General features: G+C 50.4%; 1 long non-coding RNA gene across 1 annotated transcript in view; it reads right to left on the bottom strand.

The window, feature by feature from the left end:
- Positions 1–19108, bottom strand: part of LOC140393276 (uncharacterized) — a 169941-nt gene that overhangs the window by 72428 nt on the left and 78405 nt on the right. Inside the window, exon 3 of the long non-coding RNA XR_011935564.1 lies at positions 17894–17924. This is a non-coding gene — a long non-coding RNA (uncharacterized lncRNA). The remainder of the gene's footprint in view (positions 1–17893; positions 17925–19108) is intronic.

Here is a 19108-nt window from a genome sequence, read left to right as displayed (position 1 = left end):
CTGTGGAGTGGAATTCTTGCTTTAACTGTAATCATCATCGAGCAGAGCCAGGACAGCCACTGAATATCTAGCTGCACCTTAAATTAAAAAGGACCTGCATTTATTTAGTACCGTTCACAACATCCCAAAGCGCTTCACAGCCAATGAGGATCGTTCAAAGTGGAGTTGCTTTGGCAGCTACTTAGAGCACAGCGAGGGCCTCACAAACAGCAACCTGACAATGACCTGATGATCTGCTTTAGTGATGTTAATTGAGGGGCAAATATTGGGGCAAGACATTCTGCTTTGAAATCGGGAGCTCAGGATCGTTACTATCCACCCAAGAGGGCGATGAGTGGCTGGATTCTCCGTTCCTGAGACTAAGTATTGACGCCGGGGCAGATTCGTGGACTTCCACGACAGCAAAACTGGTGCCGCACCCGGACCGATTCCGCTACCGTAGAGGGGCTAGCACCGGCGCCACATGGAACACAATCGATTCCAACGTGAAACGGTGTGGGATTCACCGGGTCCGTGATTGACACTCGGGAGGCTGGCAAGCTGCAGCCACATGTACACAATTCACTCCCCACACTCATCCCAGCCACCAAGGTGGCACCGTCTGCATTGGAGCACACCCATCCGCTGATGGGGGTCAGAGGGCACCAAGTGGAGGGTGGCCGGGGGGGGGGGGGGGGGGGGGGGGGGCGGGGGGTTACCATACGACCTGTGGCACTAAGCTCACAGCGGGCAGTCAGCAGCGTGCACAGCTGCCTTTCCGGCTGCGGCAATGGTGTTCCGTGCCCATCCACCCGGAACCCACAGCCTCCCTCCTGGCCACCCCTCCCGCTACTCACCCCCACAGCCTTGACACAACCCTCCCCCAGCCAGCGGCACACTTTGGCGACGTTGGACACTTTCCGTACTCCCCCTCTCTCGCTCAGCAGCCACCACGCCTGTTTCTCGATTATTAAAAGCACAAGCGAATCCCTCAATTAACAGCACTAAAGCAGATCATCAGGTCATTGTCAGGTTGCTGCTTGTGAGGATTCGCCCCAGTGGAGACGGAGCATCGCGGAGGCCCCGCGAATACTGGGTCAGGCCGCTAATGATATGCCAATGGCGTTTACTGTACGTGTGGAGTGGGACGCATTGACACCGCTGGAGAATTGCGATTTGGCGTGAAACCGGCGCCCATCGCGATTTTGGCATCAAAATCAGTTCCTCGCCCAATCACCTTTTGCGATTCCGGCATCGGCCAACGGAGAATCCTGCCTGAGGATAAAAAAACCCCCACAGGAGCTGGTTTAGCACTGTGGGCTAAACAGCTGGCTTGTAAAGCAGAGCAAGGCCAGCAGCACGGTTCAATTCCCGTACCAGCCTCCCCGAACAGGCGCGGGAATGTGGCGACGAGGGGCTTTTCACAGTAACTTCATTGAAGCCTACTTGTGACAATAAGCGATTTTCATTTTCATTTCATTTCCACAGCCTGTACCTCAGAGAAGCGGTTATGTTTCAGCCAACTATTCCTCCCCAGTTGAGTAAGGGTTTTGCCATTTAATTTTAAATAAAATAACCTTTTTAAATGGCGATTGAATGAAATTTGCGCTTGCTCGTCTAATTAACCGCTGCCTTCTGGGCCCCCAATTCCCTGTTTGAAACACAACGCGAGGTTGACTAGTTTCAAATAATTTGTGCCGCACCACATTGACTAGGTTGGTGAATGAGATCAACTGCATGAGTTTTCTCAATGTGTCATTCCTGCTCCAACAATCCGGGTTCAGCGGGTCAGGTGCTTAACCTTTTTGCTCCGGTTAGGCTCCAGGTGTCAAAACTGCTTGGGAGATGGTTCCTGAGAGTGAAGTTGTGCCGCAGGTTTGTACGATGGAGACTGACCAAGAACCTCCTCGGGGGAAATCTCAAGAGTGGAGCTCCAAGCATTCACTGAGAACATTCATGCTCGGAAACTCATCTCCATGGAAACATTTGTAATTAAAACTGTGTGCTGGGGCAGCACGGTGGCATGGTGGTTAGCACAGTTGCTTCACAGCTCCAGGGTCCCAGGTTCGATTCCGGCTTGGGTCACTGTCTGTGCGGAGTCTGCACATCCTCCCCGTGTCTGCGTGGGTTTCCTCCGGGTGCTCCGGTTTCCTCCCACAGTCCAAAGATGGGCAGGTTAGGTGGATTGGCCAAGATAAATTGCCCTTAGTGTCCAAAAAGCTTAAGTGGGGTTACTCAGTTATGGGGATAAAGGGGCCCACCGATCCGCGGGCGGGCCTGTGCCGTGTGGCACTCTTTTACTACGTGTCGGCCGTGTCGGTCTCCGCGATGGCCGACGCGTAGGTGACCCCCCCCCGCGCATGCGCGAGGATGACGTCAGCAGCCGCTGACGCTCCCGCGCATGCGCGGACTCCCCGCCGGCCGGCGGAGTCCCTTCGGCCCCGGCTGGCGTGACGCCAAAGGCCTTCCACGCCAGCCGAGGGGGCGCCAACCACACCGGGGGGGGGGGGGGGGGCTAGCCCCTAAAGGTGCGGAGGAATCCGCACTTTTGGGGCGGCCCGACGCCGGAGTGGTTCCCGCCACTCCATCCCGCCGGGACCCCCCGCTCCGCCGGGTAGGGGAGAATCCAGCCCTATGATTCTATAGCGCCGAGGTCCCTGATTCGATCCCGGCTCCGGGTCGCTGTCCCTGTGGAGTTGGCACATTCTCCCCGTGTTTGTGTGGGTTTCGCCCCCACAACCCAAAGATGTGCAGGGTGGGTGGATTGGCCACGCTAAATTGCCCCATTAATTGGGAAAAATAAATTGGGTATTCTAAATTTATTTTAAAAAGACCATGTGCTATATCCAAGAGGCAGTAAAACTCTTCTTCCCAGGTGGATTGGAGCCAGGTTTTTTCTCACAGGTAGTAGGTTGAAGACTGAGTAATGAGAGTAACGAGCAAAGCCACCCAAACAGTACAAACTTGCTGATAATTATAGACTGCTACCCAGCCAGCAGTGGGATTTGAAATTCAGCTGCGTGAGGCTGTGCATGACTGAACAGATTCTGTGGTGGAATTGGAGGTAGTGGCACCTGATGAAAGCAGAATAGCTTCATAAGCAGCATCGCGGAGAGGAGGGGAAATGAGACAGGCAGCTCAGTTGGTGGGAGACTGCTGTGTGTGTGTCTCCTTCAGCTGATTGCCTATAAACCGTTTCCCTCCATTTCACCTTTGTAAACAATCCTGGTAGAAGGCAGCTGTCTGCTGTGGCAAAGGAACGTTAACGACAGAAGCACTGTTCAAAGTTTTGCTTTTTTTAATGGCGGAAAAAACTGGATCACCTCGTCATCTCCTGTACTCAATGGACTACAAACCCAGTCTGCGCAATGTCGCCTCACAATTTAGCTGTTAGCCCCAGCATCATTGTGGGGTGAACCTGTGCCACACTCTGTCCCAGGCCAATCTGCCCTCCCTGACGCCCAAAACTTTTTCCTTTTTCTTTTTTTTAGAAATTTAGAGAGCCCAATTCTTTTTTTCCAATTAAGGGGCAATTTAGCGTGGCCAATCCACCGACCCTGCACACCTTTGGGTTGTGGGGGCGAAACCCATGCAAACACGGGGAGAATGTGCAAACTCCACACGGACAGTGACCCAGAGCCGGGATCGAACCTGGGACCTCCGTGCCGTGAGGCAGCAGTGCTAACCACTGCGCCGCCGTGATGCCCAAAACTGAACACCAGCCAGAGCATCCTACAACTGCAGCATAACTTGCACACCGTTTTTTTTTATTCCAACCCTCTTGAGAGACAGACTTTGTGAATTGATTTTTGTGCCTATCTGCAAGCTTCAAGTGATTTCAGCACATGGACTCTGTTCCTCCAGAGTTCCAAACTAATGGCCATTTGGGAAGTGAGGATGACCTCGCACTCGGTTACCTCACCGCTGGCCAATGAAAGCCTGCACCGTGGGGAATGGGGGCTTCCACTCGGGTGGGGGGGGGGTACCCTGTGCCTGTGAAGAGCCCGTCTGCCAGTGTGATGTTGTGGGAACCGCCTTCCTGAACACTAAGTGTCAGAAAAGCGGCAGAGATTCACCCCACAGCTGCAGCGCTCCAGATCTTGGTCCATTCACAGAGGAGCATTGCTGAGGGCACCGAGTGGATAGCCCCCTCACTGAGGACCATGCCCCAGTCATTGAGGACCATGGCTGAGGGCTTCGGCACCAGGCTTCAGATATTGGCAGGCCTCCAGAACTGACACAGAGGCTTCTAGAGCTCACACCAGCTGCCCGTCCCTCGCATGGAGTAGCCCAGGGGCGAGCAAGCACCCAGAGGGAGGAGGAGGAAGCACTGGGGCCCATTCTGGGGCCTCCCACTAAGGAGACTCGGGCAGACTCCAGCCCTTCTGAATCCCCTCCCTCCTGACATCACCTGGGCAAAAGGCTGAAAAGGATGATACGGCAACACCTGTGATACCCAAAATTTAGCCAGGATCTTCCAGAAGATGCCCGCCAAGGGCATCACAGGCTAGGCGGCGTGGAATGCCCCCTTCATTTCTGATGTGCATTCTTGGGAGATACCTAGAAGGAGTGCGAAGTTAAGAAGCTATTGGAGAAGTTATATTAAGAAGTGATAGGAGCATTGAGTTGGCGTGGGGGAAGTCACACAGCTTTCGTTAAGGAGAAAGGTGGCTCACTGTAAATAATCAGAGTTAAAGAATGTTGTATATCCAGACTTACATAGAACATAGAAAATACAGCACAGAACAGGCCCTTCGGCCCACGATGTTGTGCCGAACCTTTGTCATAGATTATCATTGAATTTACAGTGCAGAAGGAGGCCATTCGGCCCTTTGAGTCTGCACCGGCTCTTGGAAAGAGCACCCTACCCAAACTGAACACCTCCACCCAACACCAAGGGCAATTTGGACATTAAGGGCAATTTATCATTGGCCAATTCACCTAACCCGCACATCTTTGGACTGTGGGAGGAAACCGGAGCACCCGGAGGAAACCCACGCAGACACGGGGAGGACGTGCAGATTCCGCACAGACAGTGACCCAAGCCGGAATCGAACCTGGGACCCTGGAGCTGTGAAGCAATTGTGCTATCCACAATGCTACCGTGCTGCCCTTGAGAACAAATAAATCTACACTATATCATTTTACTGTAATCCATGTACCTATCCAATAGCTGCTTGAAGGTCCCTAATGTTTCCGACTCAACTACTTCCACAGGCAGTGCATTCCATGCCCCCACTACTCTCTGGGTAAAGAACCTACCTCTGATATCCCTCCTATATCTTCCACCTTTCATCTTAAATTTATGTCCCCTTGTAATGGTTTGTTCCACCCGGGGAAAAAGTCTCTGACTGTCTACTCTATCTATTCCCCTGATCATCTTATAAACCTCTATCAAGTCGCCCCTCATCCTTCTCCATTCTAATGAGAAAAGGCCTAGCACCCTCAACCTTTCCTCGTAAGACCTACTCTCCATTCCAGGCAACATCCTGGTAAATCTCCTTTGCACCTTTTCCAAAGCTTCCACATCCTTCCTAAAATGAGGCGACCAGAACTGTACACGGTATTCCAAATGTGGCCTTACCAAAGTTTTGTACAGCTGCATCATCACCTCACGGCTCTTAAATTCAATCCCTCTGTTAATGAACGCGAGCACACCATAGGCCTTCTTCACAGCTCTATCCACTTGAGTGGCAACTTTCAAAGATGTATGAACATAGACCCCAAGATCTCTCTGCTCCTCCACATTGCCAAGAACTCTACCGTTAACCCTGTATTCCGCATTCATATTTGTCCTTCCAAAATGGACATCCTCACACTTTTCAGGGTTAAACTCCATCTGCCACTTCTCAGCCCAGCTCTGCATCCTATCTATGTCTCTTTGCAGCCGACAACAGCCCTCCTTACTATCCACAACTCCACCAATCTTCGTATCGTCTGCAAATTTACTGACCCACCCTTCAACTCCCTCATCCAAGTCATTAATGAAAATCACAAACAGCAGAGGACCCAGAACTGATCCCTGCGGTACGCCACTGGTAACTGGGATCCAGGCTGAATATTTGCCATCCACCACCACTCTCTGACTTCTATCGGTTAGCCAGTTCGTTATCCAACTGGCCAAATTTCCCACTATCCCATGCCTCCTTACTTTCTGCATAAGCCTACCATGGGGAACTTTATCAAATGCCTTACTAAAATCCATGTACACTACATCCACTGCTTTACCTTCATCCACATGCTTGGTCACCTCCTCAAAGAATTCAATAAGATTTGTAAGGCAAGACCTACCCCTCACAAATCCGTGCTGACTATCCCTAATCAAGCAGTGTCTTTCCAGATGTTCAGAAATCCTATCCTTCAGTACCCTTTCCATTACTTTGCCTACCACCGAAGTAAGACTAACTGGCCTGTAATTCCCAGGGTTATCCCTAGTCCCTTTTTTGAACAGGGGCACGACATTCGCCACTCTCCAATCCCCTGGTACCACCCCTGTTGACAGTGAGGACGAAAAGATCATTGCCAACGGCTCTGCAATTTCATCTCTTGCTTCCCATAGAATCCTTGGATATATCCCGTGAGGCCCGGGGGACTTGTCTATCCTCAAGTTTTTCAAAATGCCCAACACATCTTCCTTCCTAACAAGTATTTCCTCGAGCTTACCAATCTGTTTCACACTGTCCTCTCCAACAATATCGCCCCTCTCATTTGTAAATACAGAAGAAAAGTACTCGTTCAAGACCTCTCCTATCTCTTCAGACTCCATACACAATCTCCCGCTACTGTCCTTGATCGGACCTACCCTCGCTCTAGTCATTCTCATATTTCTCACATATGTGTAAAAGGCCTTGGGGTTTTCCTTGATCCTACCCACCAAAGATTGTTCATGTCCTCTCTTAGCTCTCCTAATCCCTTTCTTCAGTTCCCTCCTGGCTATCTTGTATCCCTCTCACTCTCATTACTTTCACACGGGACTTGTGAACCACCCACAGGCCCACCATGCTCATCTAGAAGTGAGAAGCATGAGGTAGCTGCTCATGAACAGGCAGCTGCGGACAACCCTGCCTTCTGTGGTGGCTTCCACTGTCAAACGGTGACTCAAGAGGAAGTTAGTTCTTCAGAAGAAAAGGCATAAAGAGGTTTACGACAGGTCTGCAAGGGCCCTCCGGCCGCTGCAGATAGGCGGCAGGATCGGAATTGAGGACCCCAATGGCAATGGATGGGTGAAACTGACAAGGGTCATGCAACAGGCAGGTCCGCACTCATTCATGGCGGTCACTGAGGATGGTTCACCCCTGCGCCGGAACCAACGGGCGCTCCTAAAAGTACAACGGCCTTTTGTGCTGAACCCAGTGGAAGTGTTTGGGTGTACCCCCAAGTTTGAGGAAGATACAGAATGTCCAGCACAGCCCGGGGTCAATGATGCATCTGCAGTGGTGCACTGGGAAATACTGACAACTCAGCCATTGCTCAGGAGGTCAACGAGAGTAAGGCACAAGCCTGGATTGAACTTATAAGAAAATGTGTATTAGAAGTGTTTTTGAATACCTATGTCTCCAAAGGAAGGGGGATGTGGTGATATGCATACATGCATATCTGTATATAACTGTACAAATGTGTAAAGCCATTTATTAATGGATGTAATCACAGGTATGACCTCCTGCCAGTGGGTGGCGCCAGACATGCATCATGTGCCTGACGTGACTCAGCAGTTGGTGGTAGGATGGATAGTAGGACAGTGCCACTTAGAGTAGCTCCCTTGAGACTTAAGTAACTTTGTTTGTAGAAAGATCTGTTTGTTATCTACATGGACAGCAGTAAATTGAAGTGGTGTATGTTAGGTTAATCTTAGATTAGGATAAATGGTTGGCACATCATCGTGGGCCGAAGGGCCTGTACTGTGCTGTTAGATTCTATGTTCTATTATCTTTCCGTGTGTCTAATAATACACCATCGTCCTGGTTCAACACATTTATGTTCTGTGTGTGTCTTCATCATTGTTGGAACCACGGAACACAGCAGTGGAGAGCACAGCAGGACACCACAAAGCGGATGCTCCTCCGGGGGGGGTGTACAGCGGGTGCACCACCAGAGCGATCGAGGCATTGGAACCACATTTTCACCCGTCCGATGCACCTCTCAATGTCAGCACGGGTGGCCACACGGGCCTCGTTATATTGGATCTCCGCGTTGGTCTCCAGCCTCTGTACTGACGTAATTAGCCAGCACCTCAGCGGATCCTTCAAGAGCCGACATGTCATCCTGTGGTGTCCCTCGAAGATGCTGGGGAGCTCTGACTGCACAGGGTAGCTGTCGTGCACACGCCTGGTGAAGCGTGCACATGTGTGATCTTTAGGTGGGAGTCACACAGGAGTTGAATGTTTAGGGAGTGGAATTCCCGGACCGCCCGGTGCGCACAAGGCGTGTCATCCATTACCCCCTGGACCTGCGGCATCCCAGCGATGGCAGAGAATCCTGCTGCCCAGGCATCTTGATGGGCTTGGTCTAGGCCAAAGTTTATATAGTCAGCTGCCCGGGCAAAGAGGACATCTGTTACTTTAAGGATGCATTTGTGGGCTATAGATTATGAGATGCCGCACAAGTCCCTGCTCGAGCCCTGGAATTAACACGAATGAACCCATCTCTAAGGGTGCCATCCAATGAACTGGTTGTGCTGGGGCACACGCACCCCCGGTCACAGCAGAGGCTGTGGGCACCGGACCCCAGACCCCATATCCCTGCTGGGAACGTTACATGTGTTTCAGGTTCAGGTTCCCTCCCCTGAGCCACAGACTCACCCTCTGGTCGTGGAGATATCCCCAGAGCAGAGGCCCAGCCCTCGACGTTCACGTGATGCCACGTCCGCAAGGACATGGCACAGGTGCCGAACCAGCCTCTTGTTGAGGTACAGCCTCCTGCGGCACATGCTTTCCGACATTACCTCAAACGATCAGCGATGTCTGTACGCTTTGGGTCTTCGCTGGCCTCCCGCTCTGGGTCCCTCCCTGGCCTGATGGACGGCCGAGTCCTGAGGGTGTGGGGTGGGCCCCTGCACGCAGGCTGCCGCCTCGAGCCTCCGTTGACGCTGCTGCCACTGTCTTCTCTGGGATCTGGCCACCTGGGCCATCACTGTGAGAGCAGCTGCTTCAGGGTCAACAATACCATCCATAATGTGATATCTGGAAGGAGTTGGAGAGGGTGGGAGACCGACAATCAGTTATGGTTTCTACCCCGGGACCATCGGGGCCCCCAAGCCTCCCCTACCCTTACATTCGCTGCCATCTCTCAGAGTGCCATCCAACCCGCTATGCACACGCACCCCTGGCCACAGCAGGGCCCCTGGGCACCAGACCCCAGACCCCAGAACATTACATGGTCAGGGCTCAGGTTCCCTCCCCTGAGCTTCAGCTCCTCTGGTCGTGGAGATATCCTCAGTGCTGAGGCCCAGCTCTTGGGTGTTTGATTGTTGGCTGCTGCCTCTGTGGTGTTGACTTCTCCAGTGTTCAGGCAACTTGTCCAGGCGTCACAGTCTGATTGGGATGCCAGGCAGTAACACTCACCGACATTGCAGGTCTACCCACGGGAATCCACCTGGGAGCTGTGAAGTGCTCATATAACTGACAATGCCAATTCCCTATTGGCGATAGCCTTCAGCTGTGCAGCCAGACGCTGCTATGGTCGATAGAGGTTAAAGTGACCGTCACCATATTACCACGGCAAGGGCTCTGTCCTGGGGGTGCTCGGTGGGCCGGACAGGCAGCAGGTATGGGAATACACTATCCCGCAGGGGGGCGGGGGGGGGGGGTGGCACGTTGGACTCGCGGGCGCTGAATCCCTCTCCTCACACCCCTGGGCGACCCCCCGCCATTGGCGCCCGAACCCGCCACCCCAGCCCTTAGCAATGGGCAGTGCCCCGGACTGACTACCCAATTTCGAAGATGGTTACTCACCTCCTCCAATCCCCACACCAGCTATTGCTCTAGCTTCACTTTTTTAAATAGATGTACCAAAAATTGCCCCCGTGACCTCTGGCTGGGGAACCGGTTAGATCACAGGAAGCCGTTAGACCGGGGGTCCGTCCCGTTAACGAGATGCAGATTGGCCTTAATTGGTGATTATTGGTTTCACCCACGTCTAGCTAGCTGGGGTCCAGATCCTGCCAACCGGAGCGGGCCGGTTAGATCGGAAACCGATCGGAACCCGGCACAGATCCTGATTTTGGCCTCTCCAGTGATCTAACTGGCTCGCATGGATAGGCGTCGGGTGAAACCTGGCCGTTAGATCACGCCCCTCTTTAGATTTACCTCATCAAACCCTTCCATGGTTATAAAAACCTCCATCAGGTCACCCTTCATCCATCACTCTTCATCCTCGGAATTTTAAGGTGAAGTAAAATAAAAAGAGACAAAGAAAAATTGGTCAATCAATGAACAGATGCCATATCTGAAGTGAAGTGGGGATGGAGCAGAACCAGCTAATTTGGGGTCAAAGGAATTCAATTAACCCCAATGACTTTGTTTTTTAGCAGTGTAATTGAGAAGTCCTTTCTTTTCAGCCTCTTCACAAAAGGGGCTGCTTTAGCACACTGGGCTAAAATCGCTGGCTTTGGAAGCAACCCAAGGCAGGCCAGCAGCACGGTTCAATTCCCGTACCAGCCTCCCCGAACAGGCGCCGGAATGTGGTGACTAGGGGCTTTTCACAGTAACTTTGTTTGAAGCCTACTCGTGACAACAAACAAAACAAAGAACAAAGAAATGTACAGCACAGGAACAGGCCCTTCGGCCCTCCAAGCCCGTGCCGACCATACTGCCCGACTCAACTACAATCTTCTACACTTCCTGGGTCCGTATCCTTCTATTCCCATCCTATTCATATATTTGTCAAGATGCCCCTTAAATGTCCCTATCGTCCCTGCTTCCACTACCTCCTCCGGTAGCGAGTTCCAGGCACCCACTACCCTCTGCGTAAAAAACTTGCCTCGTACATCTACTCTAAACCTTGCCCCTCTCACCTTAAACCTATGCCCCCTAGTAATTGACCCCTCTACCCTGGGGAAAAGCCTCTGACTATCCACTCTGTCTATGCCCCTCATAATTTTGTATACCTCTATCAGGTCGCCCCTCAACCTCCTTCGTTCCAGTGAGAACAAACAGAGTTTATTCAATCGCTCCTCATAGCTTATGCCCTCCATACCAGGCAACATTCTGGTAAATCTCTTCTGCACCCTCTCTAAAGCCTCCACATCCTTCTGGTAGTGTGGCGACCAGAATTGAACACTATACTCCAAGTGTGGCCTAACTAAGGTTCTATACAGCTGCAACATGACTTGCCAATTCTTATACTCAATGCCACGGCCAATGAAGGCAAGCATGCCGTATGCCTTCTTGACTACCTTCTCCACCTGTGTTGCCCCTTTCAATGACCTGTGGATCTGTACTCCTAGATCTCTTTGACTTTCAATACTCTTGAGGGTTCTACCATTCACTGTATATTCCCTACCTGCATTAGCCCTTCCAAAATGCATTACCTCACATTTGTCCGGATTAAACTCCATTGCCATCTCTCCGCCCAAGTCTCCAGACAATCTAAATCCTGCTGTATCCTCAGACAGTCCTCATCGCTATCCGCAATTCCACCAACCTTTGTGTCGTCTGCAAACTTACTAATCAGACCAGTTACATTTTCCTCCAAATCATTTATATATACTACAAATAGCAAAGGTCCCAGCACTGATCCCTGTGGAACACCACTGGTCACAGCCCTCCAATTAGAAAAGCATCCCTCCATTGCTACCCTCTGCCTTCTATGGCCTAGCCAGTTCTGTATCCACCTTGCCAGTTCACCCCTGATCCCGTGTGACTTCACCTTTTGTACTAGTCTACCATGAGGGACCTTGTCAAAGGCATTACTGAAGTCCATATAGACAACATCTACTGCCCTACCTGCATCAATCATCTTAGTGACCTCCTCGAAAAACTCTATCAAGTTAGTGAGACACGACCTCCCCTTCACAAAACCGTGCTGCCTCTCACTAATACGTCCATTTGCTTCCAAATGGGAGTAGATCCTGTCTCGAAGAATTCTCTCCAGTAATTTCCCTACCACTGAAGTAAGGCTCACCGGCCTGTAGTTCCCGGGATTATCCTTGCTACCCTTCTTAAACAGAGGAACAACATTGGCTATTCTCCAGTCCTCCGGGACATCCCCTGAAGACAGCGAGGATCCAAGGATTTCTGTCAAGGCCTCAGCAATTTCCTCTCCAGCCTCCTTCAGTATTCTGGGGTAGATCCCATCAGGCCCTGGGGACTTATCTACCTTAATATTTTTTAAGACACCCAACACCTCGTCTTTTTGGATCACAATGTGACCCAGGCTATCTACACCCCCTTCTCCAGACTCAACATCTACCAATTCCTTCTCTTTGGTGAATACTGATGCAAAGTATTCATTTAGTACCTCGCCCATTTCCTCTGGCTCCACACATAGATTCCCTTGCCTATCCTTCAGTGGGCCAACCCTTTCCCTGGCTACCCACTTGCTTTTTATGTACGTGTAAAAAGCCTTGGGATTTCCCTTAACCCTATTTGCCAATGACTTTTCATGACCCCTTCTAGCCCTCCTGACTCCTTGCTTAAGTTCCTTCCTACTTTCCTTATATGCCACACAGGCTTCGTCTGTTCCCAGCCTTTTAGCCCTGACAAATGCCTCCTTTTTCTTTTTGACGAGGCCTACAATATCACTCGTCATCCAAGGTTCCCGAAAATTGCCGTATTTATCTTTCTTCCTCACAGGAACATGCCTGTCCTGTATTCCTTTCAACTGACACTTGAAAGCCTCCCACATGTCAGATGTTGATTTGCCCTCAAACATCCGCCCCCAATCTATGTTCTTCAGTTCCCGCCTAATATTGTTATAATTAGCCTTCCCCCAATTTAGCACATTCATCCTCGGACCACTCTTATCCTTGTCCACCAGTACTTTAAAACTTACTGAATTGTGGTCACTGTTACCGAAATGCTCCCCTACTGAAACATCTACCACCTGGCCGGGCTCATTCCCCAATACCAGGTCCAGTACCGCCCCTTCCCTAGTTGGACTGTTTACATATTGTTTTAAGAAGCCCTCCTGGATGCTCCTTACAAACTCCGCCCCGTCTAAGCCCCTGGCACTAAGTGAGTCCCAGTCAATATTGGGGAAGTTGAAGTCTCCCATCACCACAACCCTGTTGTTTTTACTCTTTTCCAAAATCTGTCTACCTATCTGCTCCTCTATCTCCCGCTGGCTGTTGGGAGGCCTGTAGTATACCCCCAACATTGTGACTGCACCCTTCTTATTCCTGGTCTCTACCCATATAGCCTCACTGCCCTCTGAGGTGTCCTCTCGCAGTATAGCTGTGATATTCTCCCGAACAAGTAGCGCAACTCCGCCTCCCCTTTTACATCCCCCTCTATCCCGCCTGAAACATCTAAATCCTGGAACGTTTAGCTGCCAATCCTGCCCTTCCCTCAACCAGGTCTCTGTAATGGCAACAACATCATAGTTCCAAGTAGTAATCCAAGCTCTAAGTTCATCTGCCTTACCCGTAATGCTCCTTGCATTAAAACATATGCACTTCAGGCCACCAGACCCGCTGTGTTCAGCAACTTTTCCCCGTCTGCTCTGCCTCAGAGCCACACTGTCCCTATTCCCTAGTTCTCCCTCAATGCCCTCACCTTCTCACCTATTGCTCCCGTGCCCACCCCCCTGCCATACTAGTTTAAACCCTCCCGTGTGACACTAGCAAACCTCGCGGCCAGGATATTTATGCCTCTCCGGTTTAGATGCAACCCGTCCATCTTATACAGGTCACACCTGCCCTGGAAGAGCTCCCAGTGGTCCAGATAACGGAAACCCTCCCTCCTACACCAGCTGTTTAGCCACGTGTTTGTCTGCTCTATCTTCCTATTTCTAGCCTCACTGGCACGTGGCACAGGGAGTAATCCCGAGATTACAACCCTCGAGGTCCTGTCTTTTAACTTTCTGCCTAGCTCCCTGAACTCCTGCTGCAGGACCTCATGCCCCTTCCTGCCTATGTCGTTAGTACCAATATGTACAACGACCTCTGCCTGTTTGCCCTCCCCCTTCAGGATTCCCTCTACCCGTTCGGAGACATCCTGGACCCTGGCACCAGGGAGGCAACATACCATCCTGGAGTCTCTTTCACGTCCACAGAAGCGCCTATCTGTGCCCCTGACTATAGAGTCCCCTATTACTATTACTCTTCTGCGCTTTGACCCTCCCTTCTGAACATCAGAGCCAGCTGTGGTGCCACTGCTCTGGCTGCTGCTGTTTTCCCCGGATAGGCTATCCCCCCCGACAGTATCCAAAGGGGTATATCTGTTCGAGAGGGGGAGAACCACAGGGGATTCCTGCACTGACTGCCTGCCCTTTCTGGTGGTCACCCATTTCTCTGCCTGCACCTTGGGTGTGACCACATTTACATAACTGCGATCTATGACGCTTTCCGCCACCTGCATGCTCCTAAGTGCATCCAATTGCTGCTCCAACCGAACCATGCGGTCTGTGAGGAGCTGCAGTTGGGTGCACTTTCTGCAGATGAAGCCATCCGGGACGCTGGAAGCCTCCCGGACCTGCCACATCTCACAGTCAGAGCACAGCACCCCTCTAACTGACATTGCGTCAATTAATTAAAATTAAAATTTGTCTTTTTTTTTTAAATACTTTTTTTTTAAATTGCAAAGTTACTGTCAACTATCTGTTTCCTAGCACTAGATTTCTAATAGAAATGCGATAGCTAACTATAATACTCTCCGATCTCTGGCTTAGATATCCTCTAAATTATAATTAAGTTATTATGTTTAATTAGTTCCCAAATACTCAAATTTTTTTTAAATTTAGGTTAGAATCCCAACCAGCCACTCTGGCCACAGCTTTTCTGTGATGTCACTTCAGTTTCCCCCCGACACACACAATTTGAAAAAAGGTATAAAAGTAAAAATCACTTACTTACCTTCTTACCTTCTGAGTGTCTGAGATGTTCTCAGGTTCTCTCGCTGACAGAGACTGCTCCTCCACCTCCGATCCTTGACCTGCACAATGCTAATAATATAATAATATAATATGGCACTTACCTTACACCAATGGGTCTTATTATTAGGTTAGAGGAGGAGGGCGGGTGGGAGACACTACACGTGTAGTGTCTCGGGTTTCCTCTCCACCAGAATTTATTGGTTGGGGGGGGGACTTGCCAGAGGTCGAACTTCCGGTTCCCGCCTTATATAAAAACAAATAAAACAGAAAAGAAGAACAGACACGGGACCAGGTAAGGCTTTTTAAATTAACTACTCACCTCCCAGAAGGCCCCTGCGCACCGCTGCCGCCGAAATCCAAAGGGCTGCTCCTGTAAAGGTAAGAGCTTTTAAACTCACTACTCACCTCCCAGAAGGCCCCTGCGCACCGCTGCCGCCGAAATCCAAAGGGCTGCTCCTGTAAAGGTAAGGCTTTTTAAATTCACTACTCACCTCCCAGAAGGCCCCTGCGCACTGCTGCCGCCGAAATCCAAAGGGCTGCTCCTGTAAAGGTAAGAGCTTTTAAACTCACTACTCACCTCCCAGAAAGCCCCTGCGCACCGCTGCCGCCGAAATCCAAAGGGCTGCTCCTGTAAAGGTAAGAGCTTTTAAACTCACTACTCACCTCCCAGAAGGCCCCTGCGCACCGCTGCCGCCGAAATCCAAAGGGCTGCTCCTGTAAAGGTAAAAGCTTTTAAACTCACTACTCACCTCCCAGAAGGCCCCTGCGCACCGCTGCCGCCGAAATCCAAAGGGCTGCTCCTGTAAAGGTAAGAGCTTTTAAACTCACTACTCACCTCCCAGAAGGCCCCTGCGCACTGCTGCCGCCGAAATCCAAAAGGCAATAAGTGATTTTCATTTCATTTCATTTCTAAAGATGGACTGGATTCCCCATTTCTGCGACTAAGTGTTGAGGCCAACAGCGAATCCGTGGACCTTTACGACAGGAAAATCTGCGCCGTGCCTGCACCGATTTCCCGACCATGAGGAGCTAGCACCGGCGCCGCGTGGAACACCATCGAATCCCATGAAAAGCGGTGTGGAAATCGGCAGGTCTGTGATGGACACTCGCAGGGCTGACAAGCTGCAGCCGTGTGTAAACTATACCCCCCCCCCTACACACACACACTGATCAGGGCCGAAAAGGTGGGACAGGTTGTGCTGGAGCGCCCATACAGCTGATGGGTCAGCTGGGGCCAGAGGGCACGCAGGGGGGTGCCCTAGGAGGGTCACTTATACGACGCAGGGCACCAGGTTCAAAGCGGGCTGTTAGCGTCATGCGCAGCCTCATGGCTGCCTTACCGGCAGCGGTAATAGTGTTGCGTACCCATCGAGGTGACGGAGCATCGCGATTTGGCGTCAGAAGCTATTCACCACCTGATCGCACGGCCCGATATCGGCGTCAGGTAATGGAGAATCCCGCTCAAAGTCTTTGAGTCCCTGAGTCACGTTGAAAGTTGCATCGCGACACGTTACCTTGTGGCAATGCACCATCAGTAACTGTACAAGTGCAGATGGATTATTTTCTCGAGCCTGCAGATAATTATAAAACACTAATATATTAATGGAAAGTCTCATTTCTCAGACATCCCCATTTAAGCTCACTGGCCCCTTCATTAAGCAGATTGTATTATTAAGCTTTATTCTCTCACTGTGAAGCTCTCTTCCACTTTGAGACAAAGCACCAGCAGGAAATGACTTGTGTGGTTCTGCGACTGCATGTTCCATTATCAGGCTGTTCTGGTGAGATTTACATTATCAGACTTCAATTAGGCAAATTCTATTAGGATGAATTCCCTTGTGAATCAATCTAGCTAAAATTATAATTTTGCCACTTAAAACATCTGCCGCCCTTTTTAAACAGGGAGGTACAGATTTTTTTGTTAAAGTACGTGGGATCTGTGACTTGACACATTAGCCAACTACTGATGTGACCCAATGGACTAGATCCATTTAAGGGAGGGCATCCAGGACTGAGAGGCTGGAGTTACGTGGATAGATCTGAGAAGCTGGGCTCGCTTCCCTTAGAGAAGAGACGGATGAGGGGAGATTTTGATTGAGGTGTTTCGAATTATGAGGGGCCTAGACAGGGAGAAACTGCTTCCCCATGGTGGAGGTACAGGAAACCAGAGTTCACAGATTTAAAGTGGTTGGCTAAAGGACCAATGGCAACACAAGAAAAGACTATTTTGTGCAGCGTGTGCTTAGGATCAGGAATGCACTGCCTGATGGGATAGCGGAGGTAGATTTCAAAATGGAATTGGACAAGCATCTGAGGGGAAATAAAATGTAGGGTTAGGGAAACTGGCAAGGGAATGGGTCTAGCTCAAACCTCTTCTTGCAGTGAGTCAGCATGGTCTTCGACAGGCTGAAATGAAATGAAAATCGCTTATTGTCACAAGTAGGCTTCAAATGAAGTTACTGTGAAGTCGCCACATTCCGGCGCCTGTTCGGGGAGGCTGGTACAGGAATTGAACCGTGCTGCTGGCCTGCCTTGGTCTGCTTTCAAAGCCAGCGATTTAGCCCAGTGTGCTAAACCAGCCTCCTTCTGACCATTCTATGATCTTGGCTTTTTGTGATGGTGTAAAACTGGTGGTCCACCTCTCTTACATATCTCCCGATTTTTTTCTAGCATTTGGCTACGCGCAATTTACACTATTACTCAATATCACCAGCTAACCCCTGTGTGTTTTAATGAAGGTTTCACTAGGGTGAATCATCCTCCTGTCACTGGCATTGTTCAAAACTGAAATGTTGCCAATTTAAGGGCATCCTATTTTAGCATGTGAGTCAGATTCCAAAGCTGAACTTGACTTGATTTAAATTACAAAGGTTCCATCACTTACAGCTTTCATTGTCTTCCACACAGTTGCAGGGCTGTGGGGAAAGAGGGAGAAAATTGAATTAAAGGCCTAGCTTTTCCGCAGAATCAATGAATGTTCTCCTATGCTGTAAGATTCTATGATTCTATCATTTAAAAAAATAAATTTAGAATACCCAATTCATTTTTTCCAATTAAGGGGCAATTTAGCGTGGCCAATCCACCTAGCTTGCATATCTTTGGGTCGTGGGGGCGAAACCCACGCAGACACGGGGAGAATGTGCAAACTCCACACAGACAGTGACCCAGGGCCGGGATCGAACCTGGGACCTCGGCGCCACGAGGCGTCTGTGCTACTCACTACGCCACCGTGCTTCCCCAATGATTCTATCATTACCCTGGTGAGGTTCTCAATCACCTTTGTGTTTTCTTTTAAACTCTCTCACGTGCGCCTCCACCCCCCCCCTTTCTTTTATTCATTCATGGGATGTAGGTGTCATCATGCATTTGTTGCCCATCCCTAATTGCCCTTGAGCCTGTCAGAGGTCCACTTTGCTGTGGGACTGGAGTCACGTGTATGCCAGGTGAGAAGGGAAATTTACTTCCCTGTAGGGCAATAGTGAACCAGCTGTGTTTTCTACAACAATCGCGATAGCTTTAGGTCGCCATGACTGAGACTGGTTTTGTAATTCCAGGTTTATTCATTGAATTCAAACTATCGACCGGCTGCCATGGAGGGATTTGAACGTGTCCCCAGACCGTCAGCCTGGGCTCTTGATTATTAGTCCAGTGATATCACCCCAGCACTGCTGCCTCCCCACATCTCCATATTGCTTGTCTACCTCCATTGGGTGGATTTCCTGGAGATTACTGCCCTGTTGAAACAGTGGTAGGTAGAACACAAAGACGGATGTAGAAATGACAGCCCAAGGTTTATTTTGATACACGTACAATACCCCTCCACTCTCCTATGTGTCTCCTTCCCCGACCTGCAGCTAGGCCGGGGTTTTTGTACCACTGGGGACTATCCTTGTAAAGGGGAAATCCCACCCCCTTAAAGGGGCAGGCCTGCCTGATTTAAAGGGGAAGTTCATATTCCGGGGAGGGGTATTGGAGGTCTTTAGGGTACCCGAACAGGCGCCAGAATGTGCGACTAAGGGCTTTTCACAGTAACTTCATTGCAATGTTAATGTAAGCCTACTTGGGACAATAAAGATTATTATTATGAAAACAAACAACG

The sequence above is a fragment of the Scyliorhinus torazame genome, chromosome 16 (assembly GCF_047496885.1).
Source record: "Scyliorhinus torazame isolate Kashiwa2021f chromosome 16, sScyTor2.1, whole genome shotgun sequence".
Lineage (NCBI taxonomy): Eukaryota > Metazoa > Chordata > Chondrichthyes > Carcharhiniformes > Scyliorhinidae > Scyliorhinus > Scyliorhinus torazame.
Note: the sequence above shows the minus strand (reverse complement) of the source record. Positions and strands in the feature narration are given on the sequence as shown.